The 21,996-nt window shown below is 43.7% G+C and overlaps 1 protein-coding gene across 2 annotated transcripts in view; it reads left to right on the forward strand.

Annotated features, from left to right (window-relative positions):
• Positions 1–21,996, forward strand: part of LOC130929100 (zinc finger protein OZF-like) — a 57,146-nt gene that overhangs the window by 16,153 nt on the left and 18,997 nt on the right. The gene's annotated exons all lie outside the window — the stretch shown is intronic.

Here is a 21,996-nt window from a genome sequence, read left to right on the forward strand (position 1 = left end):
CTTTTAATCTGCCGGTTAGCCACACCTACAATTATAGGGCTTTAGCGTCCCCAACAGGTGGATGACGTCAGCGGTAGACTAGGCTCATCGGTTTTACTATTCAGCCCATTGAGGGGGAATTGTTCAGAACGAGGAAAACGCGACGAAGAGAGCTGCAAAATGTCATTGTTTCAGTCTCTCTACTCCCAATATTTTTACAGGATATTCTTTTTATCCAAGTATTTTTCCCCAATAGCTATAAAGCCTACCCACGTACCACGTGCTCGCTGTATGGTTCCGCCCACTTGTCCGTCAAAACATAGTGTTAACCTGTTACGGCTACGTACATTTCTCCTATTTACGGCGTGTTTTTCTGCTCCTTAACATTAATAATCAAAATGGTGAAGGCGTGTGTGGCTGTTGGTTGCACTAACAGAGAAGATGGAAGGAGAGACTTGAAGTTTTACCGTATTCCGAGGGATCCAAAGAGGAGAGCGAAATGGACGGCTGCAATTCGACGTGAAAACTGGACACCAAAAAATCACCACAGACTATGTAATAGTCATTTTATATCAGGTAAGATGCATTTAATATATATTTAGAGGGTTTTGGCCTGACAACCACAATTAAGATCATTGCTAGGCTAATCGCCGACAACATACGACGTAGTACGACATAGTTTCAAATTCAAGATGTTTGTGACTTCCCTTTCTTCCACCATCGTTATTTTTTGAATAATATTTAGCTGGTACCAAGTGAAAGAAACTGGCCTCGTCTACGGGGCTGACAAATAACCACAATTAAGATCATTGCGAGGCTAATCGCCGACAACATACACGTATGTATGTCGTGAGAGTGCTATCGCTAAACCATATAAACATTAAAAGCCTTAACTCCATTGACAAACGACATGAAATACATTAGACTTGACAGTGGATGTTAGCAATAACAAAAGATTTTGAATTGAAAATTTCGTAACTCACCTTTCCAAGCACAAGATAGATTCCTGCCGAACGAGGACCTGTTTCACCCAACCAGCAACGAAGTATTATAAGCCTCCAAGCTCTTGAAGTTTTTCAAATTTTTGTGGGAATAGGCTGATTTTGTGTGGACAAGATAATTGTAAATATCAGCGTAGCAGATGTCAGGCAGACAGGGCGAAGACAGTGGGTCGAAAAATATCGATTTGGGCATCAAATATGGATCTGGCGACTGTATAGAACGAAGCTTTTCCTCATAACGCCTTTTATGTAACAGATCCAGTGAGTTTGCGGCATCAGAAAGCACCGGGTCTTCCATGAAATGCATTTTAAATTCCGCCATCAATTGAAAACAATGCTAATACAGAGTCAAAATGACGGACAAGTGGGTGGAACCATACAGCGAGCACGTGGTACGTGGGTAGGCTCTATATAAATGGCTTGAGAAGGACCAGTCAGCCCGTCGAGGGGGAACTATTCACAATGAGGAAAACGCGACGAAGAGAGCGGCAAAATGTCATTGTTTCTGTCTCTTTACTTCAATATTTTTACAGGATATTCTTTTTACCCAAGTACTTTCCCCAATTGCTAAATAAATGGCATGGTCATGACAAATAACAATCTTGTGCTAAATGGAAAATAACAAAAATCCATTTATTCAAGACGACATGGCAAAATTACTCCATAATGGTCAAAACAGTCGACTTCACCTTTACTGTCACACCTCCCGAACGATATTTTATGACACCTAAATCGGACATATGTAATTTCCCTTCCCCGGCTTCGGAGAATGTAAACAGACCAGAAGGAGTGACAGCTAGCCGACATGCTAACCCGAACCGAGGGATGTTTCAAAGTCTTCGAAGTGGAAAATCACACATAACTAGCCTGGATTATTTGACATGACGACCCGGTTGTCGAGTTTCTTTGCGGATCGGCAAACCGCCCGGCGGAGAGCAATTTACAGTTCGTTCCCTGGAGGAGGGTGGCTGGAATTGTTGTGCAGCTAACGTGCTAACAGCTAACTGCTAATGAGCATGAGGATAGCTTTTTACATGCCTATCAATGATCAAACGTAAGTAGTCCTTTATTTAAAGGAATTTTATAGTGTTTACTTTGTAATCACTGTATTCGTATTTGACATAATACAAAACAAGATGTTTACTCACTTCCTTGTAAGTCCAATGGTCCCACAGTAAATATCCACGGTGAATGGGAACCTTTTGAAACTCCAAAAAGGCGCATACGCCTCTCCCGCATACAGAATGATTTTTCTGCAGCCGTTTGGCTGGCGTGATGCAAAAAATAAAAGTATTAATCCGCAAAATCAGCTGAATCCTTCGTCCTCTTACACAACAGTACACTGTTTAGTGAAGAGAACGTCTTCTACCGTACATGTCACAGCGCCCTCCTCGTCAATGCAAGACCGAAGCCGGAAGTCACTCATTTTCATGGCGCGGGATTAAAAAAACTGAATAAATATAGCGATCGCTTCCACACACATCCAAGCGGTCCATATCATTCAGGGGCATAAAATACCGCGTGTATTATGAAATAAACATGCTTTTTCGTGTCACAGGCACTTTAACTGAACTGCACCAATTCTGTCAAGAGGAGTGGTCAAAGATTCAACCAGAAGCTTGCCAGAAGCTTGTGGATCGCTACCAAAAGCGCCTAATTGAAGTGAAAATGGCCAAGGGACATGTTACCAAATATTAGCGCTGCTGTATGTATATTTTTGACCCAGCAGATTTGATCACTTTTTTCTGTTCACCCATAATAAAGTCATAAAAGAACCAAACTTCATTAATGTTTTTTGTGACAAAGAAGTATCTGTTCCAATCACTCTATCAGAGAAAAATCAGTTGTGGAAATAACTGGAAACTCAAGAGAGCTATGACATTGTTCTTCACAAGTGTATGTAAACTTTTGACCACAACTGTATGTAAACAGCGCTTTTCTAGTGAAAATTCTTGTGAATAAATGCTTAAATCCCTGAATTCTTTATCCGTAAATAAGTCTTGATTCTTAGTTAAAAGCAAAAAAAAACGTGCAGTTAGGATTTATTTTACTTAAATATGTGGAAGTCTGTTAGGAAATGTGGGGGCCGCCATATGTAAACAGATTTTCTGGTGAAAATTCTTGTAAATAAATTCTTAAATCCCCAAATTCTTTATAGATATGAACGTAAAACAGTCTCCATTCTTTGTTAAAAGAGCAAAAAAACAGGCAGTTAGCATTTGGTTTACTTCAGTATGTCAAAGAATGACACCAATGCCGTAGTGCAGGGGTGTCCAAACTTTTTGCAAAGGGGGCCAGATTTGGTGTTGTAAAAATGTGGGGGGCCGACCTCCTTTACGTAGAATAATATATTTAAGCAAATTTTAAAAAGCCATTCTGTATGTCACATTTGCTTTATTATTTTTTTAAATGAATAATTTCAACAATCTCGCAACTAGCCTTTGTGACGTTCTCTTTCGACTCTCGAGCTCCTTCGAAATACTGCTGCTGTGAAATTAAACTAGCTTCAAGTTGCTTTAATTACTCGCTGCGTATCTCCCCTGTAATCTTGTCAAACATTTCAGCGTGTGTTTGGTAATATCGCCTCACATTGAACTCTTTAAAAACAGCGACTGTCTCTTTGCAAATGAGGCACACACAGTTTTTGCGTATTTTGGTCAAGAAATAGTCCAATTTCCACCTATCCTTGAAGCGTCGGCCGTCACAGTCAACTTTCTTTTTTTTGTTGATTATCGCCATTTTAGAAAATTGGTAAAGTAAAGGGTCACACGGGGTAATGTAGCTTAGAGTGCTGCTGCCTTTTAGTGGGTAAATGAGGAGCAGCATTTAGTGTATAAGCTACTTCATATTCTGTTAGCAGTACTGCTGACCAATTTATTAAGTCTGTGTGCAGGTCAGACATTATTGATTTTATGACAGAGGCTGGGGGCCGGATGAAATTGGACCACGGGCCGCATTTGGCCCCCGGGCCGGACTTTGGACATGTCCGCCGTAGTGGTTAATTTCTCCCATTGATTTTTTTTTTTTTCACATTTCAAAATGCATGCATGGTGCGAAAAATATAATAATTACTTTGAATACTCGAATAAATCACTCCTGAGACAATCCTTCCTGTTTGTATGTGGTACAGCTTTCGTACCTTTTCAACCTAAATCCGGCGTTGGATCCCTGCATGTGTTGCGTCTCACTGCGAATAACTGAAGCGGACTGTAGGACACCCCCCTACTTGAAGGCGTTGCGCAGTGGCTGACGGAAATGACCCGTCAATACAATTATGAAGTCTATGCGGAAAATTGCGAACGATGATGCTAGTCAGTAAGCAAATTAGCGGCTGCCATATGTAAAGAAAGAGCTTTTCCGTTGAAAATTATTGTGACTAAATGCTTAACCCTTAGATGCACAAGTTACTGGACCCTACACTCTTCCATAAGTGGGTAAAAAATGACCCATATTAGAACCTATGTGTTTTTATGCCATTTTGGTGAATAATAATCACTTGTATATTAATTAGTATTATATTTAGGGCCACACAAGAATGATTTCATGCTTGAAATATCTTTATGATTCAATTAACATTTTTCGGGGAGGGGAAACAGAACAGCAACAGACTTTTATCCTTCCTTGTATTTTATCATCAATGATGAAGAGCTCCCATGCATCTTTTGGTTGAACCAGCGGTGCTAAGCCCTTGTGGAGGCACTGACTGATTTCTGAGGATATTGTGGCTCTGTGTTCTGCCCTGGGTGGGTGGTAATTCTCTCTAGTAAGAGCCCTACCAACTCATTCTGTTGGCCATGATTTGGACACTTTCTTCTTCAGAGGACACAAAAGTGGAATCTTATGAGTCCGATTGATCCTGTTCAGTTGGATTTCCAGGTGGACAACTGCCACTGCCACATGGACAATAATCTGGGTCCTCATCAACAGAAATTTCGGACACTTGAGTCCAACCCCGTCACTGCCTCGCCATCATCCAACATCTGTAGGACCATTTCAGCTGTAAATCTAGCAGCTAAGACATTTTGAATAAGGAAACATAAGAGTAGTGTTTTCAATAGATCAATATGTAGCTATATAAATACACTAGAGCTGAAACGAATACTCGAGTAACTCGAGTTTAAAAACTGATCCGAGTAATTTTATTTACCTCGAGGAATCATTTAATTTTGCCAGCTCTAAGCATCGCGTTTTGCCCGGCCAACTTTTAATCCGGGACAACGCGCTGACGTCACGTGCGTAGAGGAAGAAGCAATAAAAAAAATAATAAAATAAAAACTTACCACAGCCGACAGCCGTTACAAACTACGCCGACGTTGCTAAAAACTACGCCCGCATGATGGTAGTTTGGTAGCAGGTAGTCTCCGATGCGTCTCATAGATATCGCATGCATTTAGGACTAGATGAATCAAGTCGACTAGACCAGATCGGCCGCGTCTGGGCAGCGTTAGTAAACATCCGCCATCTTTAAGTAGTAGACTTCTCATCGTTAATAAATATAACGTTACGGTCACTCGCTCATGTAACGTTAGCCCTTCGGATGGCTAGGTTTCTATTGATTATGACCACTGTCGATGCGCTGCTAACGTGTTTTACATCCATCCATCCATTATCTTCCGCTTGTTCCGGGGTCGGGTCGCGGGGGCAGCAGCTTTAACAGGGAAGCCCAGACTTCCCTCTCCCCAGCCACTTCAACCAGCTCCTCCGGCGGGATCCCAAGGCGTTCCCAGGCCAGCCGAGAGACATAGTCTCTCCAGCGTGTCCTGGGTCGTCCCCGGGGCCTCCCGCCGGTGGGACATGCCCGCAACACCTCTCCAGGGAGGCGTCCGGGAGGCATCCGAACCAGATGCCCGAGCCACCTCAGCTGGCTCCTCTCTACGCGGAGGAGTAGCGGCTCGACGCCGAGTCCCTCCCGGATGACCGAGCTTCTCACCCTATCTCTAAGGGAGAGCCCGGACACCCTGCGGAAGAAACTCATTTCGGCCGCTTGTATCCGGGATCTTGTTCTTTCGGTCACGACCCAAAGCTCGTGACCATAGGTGAGGGTAGGAACGTAGATCGACTGGTAAATCGAGAGCTTTGCCTTTCGGCTCAGCTCCTTCTTCACCACTACGGACCGGTGCAGAGTCCGCATTACTGCAGACGCTGCACCGATTCGCCTGTCGATCTCCCGCTCCCTCCTACCGTCACTCGTGAACAAGACCCCAAGATACTTGAACTCCTCCACTTGGGGCAGGATCTCATCCCCGACCCGGAGAGGGCACTCCACCCTTTTCCGACTGAGGACCATGGTCTCGGATTTGGAGGTGCTGATCTTCATCCCAACCGCTTCACACTCAGCTGCGAAGCGCTCCAGTGAGAGTTGGAGGTCACGGCTTGATGAAGCCAACAGCACTAAATCATCTGCAAAAAACAGAGATTCAATGCTGAGGTCACCAAACCGGACCCGCTCAACGCTCCGGCTGCGCCTAGAAATTCTGTCCGTAAAAATTATGAACAAAATCGTTGACAAAGGGCAGCCTTGGCGGAGTCCAACCCTCACTGGGAACGAATTCGACTTACTGCCGGCAATGCGGACCAGACTCTGACACCGGTCGTACAGGGACCGAACAGCCCTTACCAAGGGGCTCGGTACCCCGTACTCCCGGAGCACCCTCCACAGGATTCCCCTAGGCACACGGTCGAACGCCTTCTCCAAATCCACAAAACACATGTAGACTGGTTGGGCGAACTCCCATGCACCCTCGAGGACCCTGCTGAGGATGTAGAGCTGGTCCACTGTTCCACGGCCGGGACGAAAACCACACTGCTCCTCCTGAATCCGAGATTCGACTTCCCGACGGACCCTCCTCTCCAGCACCACTGAATAGACTTTACCGGGGAGGCTGAGGAGTGTGATTCCTCTATAATTGGAACACACCCTCCGGTCCCCCTTTTTAAAAAGGGGGACCACCACCCCGGTCTGCCAATCCAGAGGCACTGTCCCCGATGTCCACGCGATGTTGTAGAGGCGTGTCAGCCATGACAGCCCTACAACATCCAGAGCCTTTAGGAACTCCGGGCGGATCTCATCCACCCCCGGGGCCTTGCCACCGAGGAGCTTGCCAACCGCCTCAGTGACTTCAACCCCAGAGATCGAAGAGCCCACCTCAGAGTCCCCAGACTGCTTCCTCAAAGGAAGGCGTGTCGGTGGAATTGAGGAGGGCTTCGAAGTATTCTCCCCACCGACTCACGACGTCCCGAGTCGAGGTCAGCAGTACACCATCTTCATTACACACAGTGTTAATGGTGCACTGCTTTCCTCTCCTCAGACGCCGGATGGTGGACCAGAATTTCCTCGAAGCCGTCCGGAAGTCGTTTTCCATGGCCTCACCGAACTCCTCCCATGTCCGAGTTTTTGCCTTGGCGACCGCCGAGGCCGCAGTCCGCTTGGCCAGCCGGTACCTGTCAGCTGCCTCCGGAGTCCCACAGGCCAAAAAGGCCCGATAGGCCTCCTTCTTCAGCTTGACGGCATCCCTTACCGCTGGTGTCCACCAACGGGTTCGGGGATTGCCGCCACGACAGGCACCAACCACCTTACGGCCACAGCTCTGATCGGCCGCCTCAACAATGGAGGTGCGGAACATGGCCCACTCGGACTCAATGTCCCCCACCTCCCCCGGGACAAGGGAGAAGTTCTGCCGGAGATGGGTGTTGAAACTCTTTCTGACAGGGGATTCTGCCAGACGTTCCCAGCAGACCCTCACAATACGTTTGGGCCTGCCAGGTCTGGCCAGCATCTTCCCCCGCCATCGGAGCCAACACACCACCAGGTGGTGATCAGTTGACAGCTCCGCCCCTCTCTTCACCCGAGCGTCCAAAACATGCGGACGCAAGTCCGATGACACGATTACGAAGTCGATCATCGAACTGCGGCCTAGGGTGTCCTGGTGCCCAAGTGCACATATGGACACCCCGTGACGAGCACAGAAGTCCAATTACAGAACACCACTCGGGTTCTGATCGGGGGGGCCGTTCCTCCCAATCACGCCCCTCCAGGTCTCACTGTCATTGCCCACGTGAGCGTTGAAGTCCCCCAGTAGAACGAGGGACTCCCCAGAGGGGGCGCTCTCTAGCACACCCTCCAAGGACTCCAAAAAGGGTGGGTATTCTGAACTGCTGTTCGGTGCATAAGCGCAAACAACAGTTAGAACCCGTCCCCCCACCCGAAGGCGGAGGGAGGCTACCCTCTCGTCTACCGGGGTAAACCCCAACGTACAGGCGCCAAGCCGGGGGGCAATAAGCATGCCCACACCTGCCCGGCGCCTCTCACCATGGGCAACTCCAGAGTGGAAGAGAGTCCAACCCCTCTCGAGAGGATTGGTACCAGAACCCAAGCTGTGTGTGGAGGAGAGTCCGACTATATCTAGTTGGAACTTCTCTGCCTCACACACCAGCTCAGGCTCCTTCCCTGCCAGAGAGGTGACATTCCATGTCCCAAGAGTTAAGCTTCAGCAGCTGGGGGTCGGACCGCCAAGGCCCCCGCCTTTGGCTGCCGCCCAACTCCCTACGCACCCGACCCCTTTGGCCCCTCCCACAGGTGGTGAGCCCATGGGAAGGGGAACCCACGTTGCCTTTTTGGGCTGAGCCCGACCGGGCCCCATGGGGACAGGCCCGGCCACCAGACGCTTGCCTTCGAGCCCCACCTCCAGGCCTGGCTCCAGAGGGAGGCCCCGGTAACCCACGTCCGGGCAAGGGAAACTGGGGTTCATTAATGTTGCTCATCATAAGGGGTCTTTTTGAGCCATACTTTGTCTGGCCTCTCACCTAGGACCTGTTTGCCATGGGTGACCCTACCAGGGGCTTGAAGCCCCAGACAACATAGCTCCTAGGATCATACGTGTTTTACATACAGGCTTTATTTAATCTGTAAAAACATAGCGCTGTAGAGTGATGAGGGTGTAAAATTAAAACATAATAAAGCTAACTGTCAGTTTTAGCTCAGTAGTCATTGCTGAATAAATGTGCTCCAATACAGCTGGTGTCATACATTTATTTTGAACACTGCAAAAACTCAAAATCCTACCAGTACTTACAGTTTAGACCAGACATGTCCAAAGTCCGGCCCGGGGGCCAAATGCGGCCCGTGGACAAATTTCATCTGGACCCCAGCATCTGTCATAAAATCAATAACGTCTGGCCCACACACAGACTTAATAAATTGGTCAGCAGTACTGCTACCAGCATATGAAGTATCTTACACACTAAATGCTGCTCCTCATTTACCCACGAAAAGGCAGCAGCACGCTAAGCAACATTACCCCGTGTCGGCTTTACTCCCACTTTTCTAAAATGGCGACAATCAACAACAACAAAAAAAAGAACGTTGACTGCGACGGCCGACGCTTCAAGGATAGGTGGAAATTGGACTGTTTCTTCACTAAAATATGCAACAACTGTCTGCCTCATTTGCAAAAAGACAGTTGCTGTTTTTAAAGAGTGAGGCGATATTACCAAACAAGACACGCTGACATGTACGGCAAGATTACAGGGAAGATCCATAACAAGAAATTGAAGCAACTTGAAGCTAGTTTAATTTCACAGCAGCAGTATTTCGCAAGAGCCCGAGAGTCGAAAGAGAACGCCACAAAGGTTAGTTGCGAGATTGTTGAAATTATTAATGAAAAAAATAATAAAGCAAATGTGACACACTAAACTTGCTAAAATTTGCTTAAATATATTGTTCGACATAAAGGACGTCAGCCAAGGTAGCCCCCCAAATTTTTACCACACCAAATCTGGCCCCCTTTGCAAAATGTTTGGACACCCCTGGTTTAGACTAACTTAAAACTTAACTAAAACTTAAAAATAGCTTGACACAAATGGAAATTAAATTGAAACACGTGGGAAAAACGTAGCTTTCAAGTGATGTGTGTTATCAAGCGTATTTACATTTTTAAGTAAGAAATATGTTTTTTTTTTTTTTTAATAAGATCTAAAAGTTTTTGGAGTGAAAGCAGTGAATTTTTTTTCTAGTCACATCTTAGATGCAATTGTTGGCTGTTTTAAACAATGTACATCGAAAATAAAGACATTGATTGACTGAAAATGGTTCAATATTGGATTAAATGTCTTTTTTTCCTCATGTTTATTTATAATTGCGCTTTACCTAAAAAAAAAAAAAATGTTTTATCCAATTACTCGATTAATCGATGGAATTTTAAGTCGATTACTCGATTACTAAAATGTTCGATAGCTGCAGCCCTAAAATACACACACACACACACACACACACACACTATATATATACAGCAATGTTAGCTAACTTAGGCTAGGTTCATACCACAGGTCTTAATGCATGAATCTGATTTTTTCGTGTTTTTCCGACTCGACTAGACGGGAAAAGTCGCATAAAAGTGGACTATTTCAAATTCTATCCAGGTCACTTTCGTATGTGGTTAAAATCCCATCCGGGCCACATTTTTCCAGAATGTGGGTGCAGTCTGAACTGTCAAGTCCCCCAAATTGAAATCCATACAGCAATTAACGTCAGCAAAAAACCAGAGAGACGGCGCTACGGTTTTGGGGGAAGAAGCGGGCTGGACAAGAGTCATAAAAAAATAAAATGGGTTGATGATAAGTCTGAGAATGCTCGGTTTTCTCTCTGCTCCAATGCTCCTGCGCAAGCGGGCCAGTTTGCTCAGCGCATCTCGGACTGCAAATTAGAGCACATATGTGATACTTGAACAGGCTCAATAGACAAAGGCAGTCTGAACGGACGCGCCAAAAAAACGGATATGACAAAAAAACGGAATTGGTCATTAGGACCTGCGGTATGAACCTAGCCTTAGTTAGCTAGCTAGTTATGAAGTAAGTTAATTTGTTGATAAATAATAATAAAGAGTCATGAAACACACACACACAACATACTATATGGACATAATACTTACAGTACATGTATCAGCTCATGCTGTGAAATCTTCTTAAGGGATGTCACTTATTACATGCGTAGTCTGTGTTGTCCACGGTAAATTTATTCCTGACAGCCAAAGTTGATAAGAATGAAAGATTCCCATTGGATTCCATAGAAAATGCATGTGGGTCATTTTTGACCCACTTGTGGAAGCTTAGGGTAGTAATGCAAAAATGACAATTTCTTCAAATGTTAAAAAAATTCATCAAAAATTTGAATGGCATGATATCAAAAACATGTTTTTTGAGGAATACCTGGAATATGAATTGATAACAATTTTTCAATCCAAAGATATTTCAAGAAAACCTCACCGGGTCATTTTTGACCCACTTATGCATCTAAGGGTTAAATCCGTGAATTACTTACAGATATGGACGTAAAACAGTCACAATTCTTGGTTAAAAGCACAAAAAAAAAAAAAAAAAAAAAAAAAAAAAAAAAAAAAATTATTTATTTTACGTAAATATTGCAAACTATGATGCTAGTCAGTAAGCAAATTAGCGGCCGCCATTTGCAAACGAACCGCTTTTTCTGTTGAGAATTCTTGTGAATAAATGCTTAAATCCCTGAATTATTTATAGATATGAACGTAAAACAGTCTCGATTCTTGGTTAAAAGCAAACGGGCAGTTAGCAGTTATTTTTCGTAAACGCAGTGACGCAGTGAATGGGGAATGTGTCACATCAATATATTATAAAGTCTTATGTTTATGGCAAATAGTGCCTAATAAATGAGCTTCATATATTCATTTAGATGTCATGTTAAATTATACAAATTATAAATTAGAATGGATCTTTAAATCTTAAAAAAAAAAAAAAAATCTCATTTGCAAAGCGTGTTGGCTTTTATTTTGGTGTGGCGGTGCGCCGCTATCTTTTATATGTAGTGGAAACCCTGCTATGGAGTGAGAGCCTTTATAATTAAAGTAGTCACTTTTTGCATTAGGAGGCCCTTTTATTTCCACATCCTTCCAATCGATGCAACACAAACAATTTGGGAAATTCCACACACACGCCAGTATTCATTGGCTGTATCAGTCAATTTGTCCTTATCTGGAAATAGGACACATCTGCTCGACAGTGCCGACCAAATTTGCTGCACAGACCTCTGTGACAATGTGAGAGACCGTTGTGGCCCCTAGCATATAACTATGTGAAAGGCTCTGCTGGCTGTTTCCTGAACCAAGCAAATAGAGAGTGACGGAAAGTCTTTCTTCCGGTTTCACTGGGCCAGAATGTGTACCTGCATGACTTATGTAGGGTGATATCCGTAAGTTGCAACAAGTCATCAAACATGAGGGCAGACATCCTGAAGCACCCCCACACACACACATTCAATTCAATTCCATTTTATTTGTATAGCCCTGGATCACAAGAACGTTGTCTCAAAGGGCTTTGCAGAGGCAATATGATAAAGAATTAGAAATAGCAAATGAAGCAACAAAGATGAATAAATAAATTCAAGTCCTGGGTATCCCCCATCCTTAGACCCTCCATGTCGGCAAGGAAAAACTCCAAAAACTCCAGAGTCTTTGGGAGAAAATGAGTAACCTTGGGGAGTACCACAGTCAGGAGAGATCCACTCCCAGGACAGATAGACAGGAAGCCCCAGGAATGCTAATGGGAATTAACAGGCGAAGTTACAGTCCGTAAAGAGACATTGGAGTAAAGGAACAAGATGTGTCTAGCCAGATGAGACGGGGGTAGCAACGAGGCCGTCCATCCAGCCAGGGGTCCGGACAGTCAGGAGGCTGCAGCTGAAAAATAGCCCCTCCCCTCAGGGACACCGGGTGACTAGTGATGAAGAGACTAGACAACTAGATATTAACATTGGAAAATAGAAATAAAGTAAGATAAGTGGTAGGTAGAGTGAGAAAAAGGAGATAGAACTCAGTGGCTTTACTTCCCCCAGCTTTATAGCTTCTATTGCAGCTTAGACTAAACTTTGAGTCTACTATGACTTCAACTAGCCTGACCATAAGCTTTGTTGAACATGAACGTTTTTAATCTAATCTTAAATGTGCAGACTGTCTCTGCTTCTTTAATATTAGCTGGAAGCTGATTCCATAAAACGGGCTTGGTGGCGAAAGGCTCTAGCTCCGACAGTACTTTTAGAAACCCTGGGAACTACCAGTAGACCTGCGTTCTGAGAGCGGAGTGTTCTGTTGGGGCGGTATGGAACCAGAGCATCGGTGAGATAAGATGGCCCCAACCCGTTAATTGGTCTCAAATGTAAGAAGGAGGATTTTAAATTTAATTCTAAACTCGACTTGAAGCCAGTGAAGGGCCTGGAGCACAGGGGTGATGTGCTCTCTTCTATTGGTTCATGTTAAAAGTCTTTCTGCTGCGTTTTGGACAAGCTGAAGGCTTTTTAGAGAACTTTTAGGACAAGCTGCAAGTAGGGAGTTACAGTAATCCAATCTCGATGTAACGAACGCGTGAATTTTTCTGCCTCGCTTTTAGATAAAATATTTCTAATTCAGTTTCTAATTTCTAACGATAAGTCAGGGTCGAATAAAACTCCTAGGTTTTTAACTGTGGTGCTGGAGGCTACACTTACATTGTCCAGAGTGACTATCTGGGCAGCTAAAGAGTCTCCCACACTTTTCGGGCCTATTATAAGGACTTCTGTCATTTCAGGGTTAAGTAGGAGATAGTTAGTGCTCATCCAGGTATTTACATCTCGGACGCAGGTGCTTAGTTTGTCCACTTGCCTTATCTGCTCAGGTTTAATTGATAAATACAGTTGTGTGTCGTCAGCGTAACAATGAAAGTTAATGCTATGTTTTCTGATATTAACTAGAGGAAGCATATACAGCGTAAACAAGATGGGCCCGAGGACCGATCCTTGCGGCACACCATAACTAACTCTAGAGTACGGTGATGATTGCTGGTTTACATTGACAAACTGGTACCTATTAGATAAATATGATTTAAGCCAGCAGAGGGCTGCTCCTCTAATGCCTATGTCACATTCTAGTCTCTGCAATAAGATATTATGGTTGATTGTGTCAAAGGCTGCACTCAGGTCCAACAGAACCAGGATCGAGACTAATCCAACGTCAGCGGCTAGTAACAAGTCATTAGTTGCTTTGACTAATGCAATTTCAGTGCTGTGATGAGCTCGAAAGCCAGACTGGAAATGTTTAAATAAACTATTGTCCTGTAGGTGCTGACAGAGCTGTTTAACCCTTTAAGGTCTGGGCCTATTTTGTCTGATTTTGCATGCCTTTGAAGTTGCCTTTATATTTCAAAGAAAGAATTGTTTACGATGGCCTGGTTTGGTCCCTTTTTTTGTGACACCTTGAACTTCATGTCCAAACTGTTGTTTCCTTCACTAATTAATTATAAATCATCATTTTGGACCCAAAAAGACCAAAAATTCCAAAATCGTGTTGTCAAAATTTTTAATATTGATGTCCAATTGACAACCAAACATGCGTAACGAACCGTTTTGAAACTTTGTAATATTTATTCAACATGTTAGGATGAACATTCAACCAAAAAAATTTAGAATAAATAGTCTTATATTTGACAATTCAACATAAACAACAGGTATAGCCATAGGCGTTTTTTGCATTTATACATGCTCTAGTCAAAACAGGTTATATACAGCAGACCAAACAGTGAAGAACAGTGAAAAAATATATACCATCTAACACAAAAAGTGTTTAGAGGCCATCTCTTTATGAGTTTAGGTAATGCGGCCCATCACCTGATGAAAACTATGTACACAATCAAGCTTCTTGAACACACATTTATATACACAAATTGAGAAGACTGATTGTGGGGGAAAAAAAAAATATATATATATATATAACATTGGGAAAAAAAGTATTTTCAAAAATATTTACAATAAACAAGTTAAATTTTTGTCCGGCTTGCCACTCCGAAAAGCAGTTTCGTCCTGGAATTAGACACAGGGCTACATCACACAGCTCACACTTCCATGGGGTGTCGGTCCTCTTTCCACCCTTCCATTTTCATTTCACTTTACTTTCATTGTCACTATAAATGTACATGAAAAAAAGTCAGTATTTATGAAAATAATAAAGTATAAAATAAAAATATATACAGCAATAAATAATAATGGAAATCTATATGTATGACAATAGAAAGAATACCATAGCTGAATATGTGCTACATCCCTAATCTTCATATAGAAAGAAGAACACCACAAATTATAAATTCCTGCCTGGGATACCCACAGTGCACGTACGACTTTGATCTGATATGCACATTTTATTATTATATACACAAACACACACTTATATTGCATCAAAATTAACTTTGTCTTGCAATACCAAAAGAAACTTTCAAAAGAAACTTTTGCAGCATTAAAAAAAAAGAGTGAGTTGGTTTACCTCTGCTCGTCGATGGCGTCACCCACGTGTTCAAATCCGTCACTACCTTCACTCGAGGACTCTTCCGAAGAAGACGATGATGACGAATTTGGACCATCCTCTTCCTCAAGTTGATCAAATAGCACAATTGCTTGCGCTAAATTTAGTTTTCCGTTCATTGTCAAAGTCACACAAAGTCGCTGCTGGATCCAAACGGCCGTCGCTCGTCAGTCGTCACCTCGCTGCTTCAGAACACTCCTCCCTCTCGTTCGGTAGAACCTCGCACGGCAGTTATATTTATAAAAATAAAAAAAAAACGCATTTTGTGCTTCCACTGTGACTTCGAAAGGGTTCGTTTGATTTGTGTTTTTTTCATGGAGCTTCCATTTTGAAAAAGGACAAGAAATGATGGAAATATAGACATAAACAAACGATCCATGCAGCGTTTTAATGTTTTTTTCAGAGGACAATAAAACTATAAAACTTAAATGACAATATCTCACGTTCTAGTTGGTCGATTGACTTCAAATAATAACGAGAGTAAACCGCAACTTCCGCACTTTAAAACGAGACCAACCAAAGGCATGTGGGTGACGTAATTAAAACGTGAGGGCGCTTCAAAGACGACGTGGGCTGAGGACGCGCCGGCGCGTCCTTCAACTCTCAAGGGTTAATTACCACTCTTTCAATGACTTTGGAGAGAAATGGTAAATTAGAGATAGGTCTATAATTGGCCAAAATATCAGGATCAAGAGTAGTTTTTTTCAAAAGCGGTTTAATAACTGCATATTTAAAGGACTGAGGCACGTGGCCAGTAACTAATGAGGTATTTATTATATTTAAGATAATATCAATAGTTAGAGGCAGGGTGTCCATAAAAAGTTTGGTTGGGATCGGGTCTAGGAGGCACGTTGATGGTTTGGAGGACATTATAATTGAAATTACATCAATTTGGTCTACAGTGGTAAAGTTATTTAATATTTTAGAGAGGTTTATAGGACATTCTGAATTTTTAGTCTGCACTTTATCAGACCTAATAGTTGGAAGTAATTCATTTATGTCTAATTGTTGCGATTTTATTGTTAATTTTTTTTAGGAAGTCATCACAGCTTAGGGTGGTTGGGATATAAGGTTCTACTGAGCTGTGACTGTCAGCCTTGCTACAGCGCTGAACAGAAACCTAGGATTATTTTTGTTTTCATCTATTAAGGATGAGTAATATCTGGTTTTAGTCGTGCGCAAGGCCTGTTTATAGGTCACTAAACTGTGTTTCCAGCCAGAGAGAGTGTTGCCTGGCACGGCCAGACTGTTCTCCCTGTATTTTTCAAACATTGAGAGAAAAGTCTGGGAACCATCCCATTAACGGCCTCTCAGGCAGGTACAAAATCAATCGACAAATCAGATTCGTTTATTTGCGTGACGTGTTCTTAACGAGCAACGTCACTCTTGCGCGTCAGAAGTCGTCTCCGCAACAACACAGATGGTGAACAGGAGAGCTGAGAATATGTTCCAATCCACGGTAAAATCTGCTTTAAATTACCAAAAACACATCGACACGAGTCATTGACAACAGTCTCTCGCGCTAGCCATGTTGAATAAACTCCGCTCTCCTAGTATGTTTCCTCTCGCGCGCAAGTCTCTCGTCCCGCCCTCGTCGTTTTACTAACGTCACTGCCCGTCGCTGATTGGTCCACTCCGCTGTCTGTTTGCTGTGGCTTGCTCCGCCCTGGAAATTGTATCCGCTGAATGGTGGCCAGACTCAATAGCTGGAACAGCGGTGAGTCTGGTGTACCAGGCAAGAGAGAGTGTGCTCGGTGTTGGAACGGCGCCAAAGTCTTTCTAATTTACGTGTCGATTGTGTTAGGAGAGCGTGTTTCAGCATTATACCAGGGAGAGGCTCGTCTCGGCTTGACAAACGATGTCACCGACTCTGGCCCCTGGGTAACACCTGACAGACACCGCCGGGTGCTTCACGTCTCTAACTATGGACATGCCCCCCCACACACACACACGCACATACATTCTCACAGTACAGAATTGCGTTACATGTCGACATGCTGCCTCCTCCACCCGCTTCGAAGAGAAGGGATATTAGTATTTTTTCGGCCAGCAGCCGCTGTAAGTAATGATAGAAGTCCTTGTGAAAGTGGGAAACGCACAACTAATTTTGCTACTGAAAGTCCGACCTGCATCACAGCTTAGCATCACCATTACATTAAACTGTGTGAACATGCGAACCTGAGTAGGAAGCTGCTTAGGAGAAGTGTCCACCTGTATGTGTTTTCTACTCTGCTAACATTAATTAAACTGTGAGAAATATAGTGAACTCAGCTCAGCTGTAAGATATGTAGTACGCTTCCTGAAAGTGCTCAGGAAGGGGCAACTCGACACCATCCTGCTGGTGACCCTCTACCGCTCAGCCATTGAGAGCCTGCTGACCTATGCTATATCAGTGTGGCACTCAAGCTGCACAGAAGCGGATAGGAAAAGAGTGCAGAGGGTGATTGAAACAGCACAAAAAGTCATCGACTGGCCTCTTGTCCACCAGCTACAACTATCATTGCCTAGGAAGGGCAAGGAGCATCATAAAAGTCCTTCTCAAAAAATTAGCATATTGTGATAAAGTTCATTATTTTCTGTAATGTACTGATAAACATTAGACTTCCATATATTGTAGATTCATTACACACAACTGAAGTAGTTCAAGCCTTTTATTGTTTTAATATTGATGATTTTGGAAAAAAAAGTCAAGAAAAAACAAAAATCCCTATTTCATCCGACCAATACAAAAAAGTGTTTTTAATACAAAAAAAAAGTCAACCTTCAATTAATTATATCAGCTATGCACTCAATATTTGGTTGGGAATCCTTTTGCTTCAATGCGGCGTGGCATGGAGGCAATAAGCCTGTGGCACTACTGAGGTGTTATGGAGGCCCAGGATGCTTCGATAGAGGCCTTAAGCTCATCCACAGTGCTGGGTCTGGTGTCTCTCAACTTCCTTTTCACAATATCCCACAGATTCACTATGTGGTTCAAGTCAGGAGAGTTGGCAGGCAAATCAAGCACGGTAATGCCATGGCCCATAAACCATTTACCAGTGGTTTTGGCACTGTGAGCAGGTGCCAGGTCGTGCTGAAGAATTAAATCTTCATCTCCATCAAGCTTTTCAGCGGATGGAAGCATGAAGTGCTCCAAAATCTCCTGATAGCTAGCTGCATTAACCCTGCCCTTGATAAAACACAGTTGACCAACACCAGCAGCTTACATGGCACCCCAGACCATCACTGACTGTGGGTACTTGACACTGGACTTCAGGCGTTTTGGCATTTCCTTCTCCCCAGTCTTCCTCAAAACTCTGGCACCTTGATTTCGGAATGACATGCAAAATTTGCTTTCATCTGAAAAAGTACTTTGGACCACTGAGCAACCGGCCAGTGCTACTTCTCTGTAGCCCAGGTCAGGCGCTTCTGCCGTTGTTTCAGGTTCAAAAGTGGCTTGACTTGGGGAATGCGGCACCTGTAGCCCATTTCCAGGTTTCTGCAGGTCCCCCAAGGTCTGGAATCGGCCCTTCTCTACAATCTTTCTCAGGGTGCGGTCACCTCTTCTGGTTGTGCAGCGTTTCCTTTCACACTTTTTCCTTGCCTGGCACGGCCAGACTGTTCTCCCTGTATTTTTCAAACACTGAGAGAAAAGTCTGGGACCCAGCCCATTAACGGCCTCTCGAGCAGGTACAAAATCAATCGACAAATCAGATTTGTTTATTTGCGTGACGTGTTCTTAACGAGCAACGTCACTCTTGCGCGTCGGAAGTCGTCTCCACAACAACACCACAGATGGTGAACAGGAGAGCTGAGAATATGTTCCAATCCACGGTAAAATCAGTTTTAAATTACCAAAAACACATTGACACGAGTCATTGACAAGTCTGTCTCGGGCTAGCCATGTTGAATAAACTCCGCTCTCCTCGTATGTTTCCTTCCGGGTGCAAGTCCCTCGTCCTGCCCTCGTCGTTTTACTAACGTCACGTCTGCCCGTCGCTGATTGGTCCACTCCATTGTCTGTTTGCTGTGGCTTGCTCCGCCCTGGAAATTGTATCCGCTGAATGGTGGCCAGACTCATTAGCTGGAACAGCGGTGAGTCTGGTGTACCAGGCAAACTTTTTCCTTACCACAGACTTCCTGCTGAGGTGCCTTGATACAACACTCTGGGAATAGCCTATTCGCTCAGAAAGTTCTTTCTTTGTTTTAGCCTCTTGCTTGAGGGTGTCAATGATGGCCTTCCGGACAGCAGTCAGGTTGGTAGTCTTGCCCATGATTGCGGTTTTAAGTAATGAACCAGGGATTGCTGTTTTAAGTAATGAACCAGGCTGGGAGTTTTTAAAAGCCTCAGAAATCTTTCGCAGGGGTTTTGAGTTAATTCGTTGATTCAAATGATTAGGTTAGTAGCTTCTTTAGAGTACCTTTTGATGATATGCTAATTTTTTGAGATAGGGATTTTTGTTTTTTCTTGACTTTTTTGCCAAAATCATCAATATTAAAACAATAAAAGGCTTGAACTACTTCAGTTGTGTGTAATGAATCTAAAATATATGAAAGTCTGTTTATCAGTACATTACAGAAAATGAACTTTATGACAATATGCTAATTTTGTGAGAAGGACTAGTATAGACCCCAATCACGTGACATCACAACTCAGCTCCCCTGACTGGTGCCGCCATATTGTCCGTCAGCTCATTGTGTTTACATATTACCGTTACGTACATTCCTCCTATTACTGCGTGTTTTTCTGCTTGTCTAAAGAATCACCGCCGAGTAAACGAACCATAAAACCTTCCTGACAATCATTAACATTGATTAATCAAAATGGTGAAGGCATGTGTGGCGGTTGGTTGCAGTAACAGAGAAGATAAACGGTCATTTTAGTAGTTGTTGTGCGCCAATTGTTAAAAGGGCAAATCTCGAAAACAGCACGGTTTGTTTTATCTCGGTCCATGATGTATTTGTCGACAGCCATTAGACAGCGGCGAAAACATCAATATGATGCCAACACATCGCAGACATCATCAGACGGAGACTACAAAGCTCGTCGCCACGGTCGCGCAGCAAGAAGGTGAGCGCAACAACAGGTGTTGTGCCGAAAGATAGCCGCCCTGCGTGAAATGTCCCCCGACGGGAGCGCCCACACGGAAACAACTTTCTTGTACCGTGAATATGTATTATTTTACTCTGCTTGAACTAATAAATGTCATACCTGTGTGATTGTCATTGGGATATGGTCGTGAAAACCTGTAGACAAATACATTTATGTTCAAAGATGGTTATGTGGCTCAGTCCATGAAAACATTTGATGTTTTCACGTCAATAAAGCGTTATAAATAAGCGCTCCCGTCAGGGGGAACATTTCAAGCGGGGCAGCTATTTTTCGGCACACACCGGCCCGTTGTCGATCAAGTTTCATTTTACGACCGTGACAATGGTGACGCTCAGCTGACCAAATGTCGGTTTATATTCGGGCCGGTGCCGATTTTGGGAACCCGACTCCTCATCGTGACATAAACTGGAGTATGATTGGAAATTTTGTGGGTCTCAGGACGAGCTCTGATGCACGGGACGGGACCGGACGGGAGGAAACATCGGTTTGGGCATCAAATATGGATCTGGCGACTGGATCGACCGAAGCTTTTCCAAATAACGGCTTTTATACAACTCATCCAATGATTTTACAGTGTCTGAAAGCACCGGGGCTTTCATAATTTGCAAGTGAATCCACCTTTAGAAACTACGATCAATGACAATACGGACACACAATGAGGGACGATATGGCGGCACAATACAGGGATCACGGGATTGTGTGACGTTGGTGATTGGGGTCTATACACCCAGCTTCAACCTGTTGTCCTGTGGCTGGGGCTACAGGATCATAAAAGCCTAAACAAACACAGATTTTCTTTCTACTCCAATTTGAACGGAAATGTCACGTTCATTGCACTGCTAATGTTACAACATTGTCACATGCATCTCGCTAAGTATATTGTTTTCAGACAGCTGTCTCTCTCTGGGTACTGCATAGGCCAACTATTTGCCTCCTTGTATGAGTACTGTAAATTGTCATGTATGCACTGTTGCACTACATCGCTACTTGTCACTTATTCACTTCATTCCCAATTTGTGTACATTGGAACCTATGTTTTCATATTAGCCTTGTACTTTTGTTTGATGTGGTGCATGTTATGGCGAAGCTTTAACTCTCGTTGTATTCGCTACAATGACAATAAAGGCTTTCTGTTCTATTTACGCTGTGATTGGGGTTACGCTGTAATTGGGCTGGAGATCGTCTTTCCCATCTGACAACCCAGACCACAGCACAATCTCGTCACATCCCTAACCAATTTGCAGTTTGGTATATATTGCTGTATGACCATCCATACGGTGGCAGCAGCAGGGCGGGAGTTGTAGTCCTTATGTCTACTTCCGAGGAAATTAGGCTACGTCCTTTTGCATTCGTGTTGCGAGCCATTTTCATTCGTGTTGCGGGCTGTTGAGGTTCGTTTGCGTGGGTATTTGCAATTGCGCTTTGGCCATTGTCCATGCGTTCCTTTTTCTTTTGCGAAGCATTCAGAATTGCCATTCGTGTTGTGGCTATTTGCATTTGTGCTTTTTAATGGCGTTTTGACTTTGCAGTTTGCCTGACACAAGTTTGCAAATGAAAAAATAAGACTGAGCCC

The sequence above is a fragment of the Corythoichthys intestinalis genome, chromosome 13 (assembly GCF_030265065.1).
Source record: "Corythoichthys intestinalis isolate RoL2023-P3 chromosome 13, ASM3026506v1, whole genome shotgun sequence".
Taxonomy (NCBI): Eukaryota; Metazoa; Chordata; class Actinopteri; order Syngnathiformes; family Syngnathidae; genus Corythoichthys; species Corythoichthys intestinalis.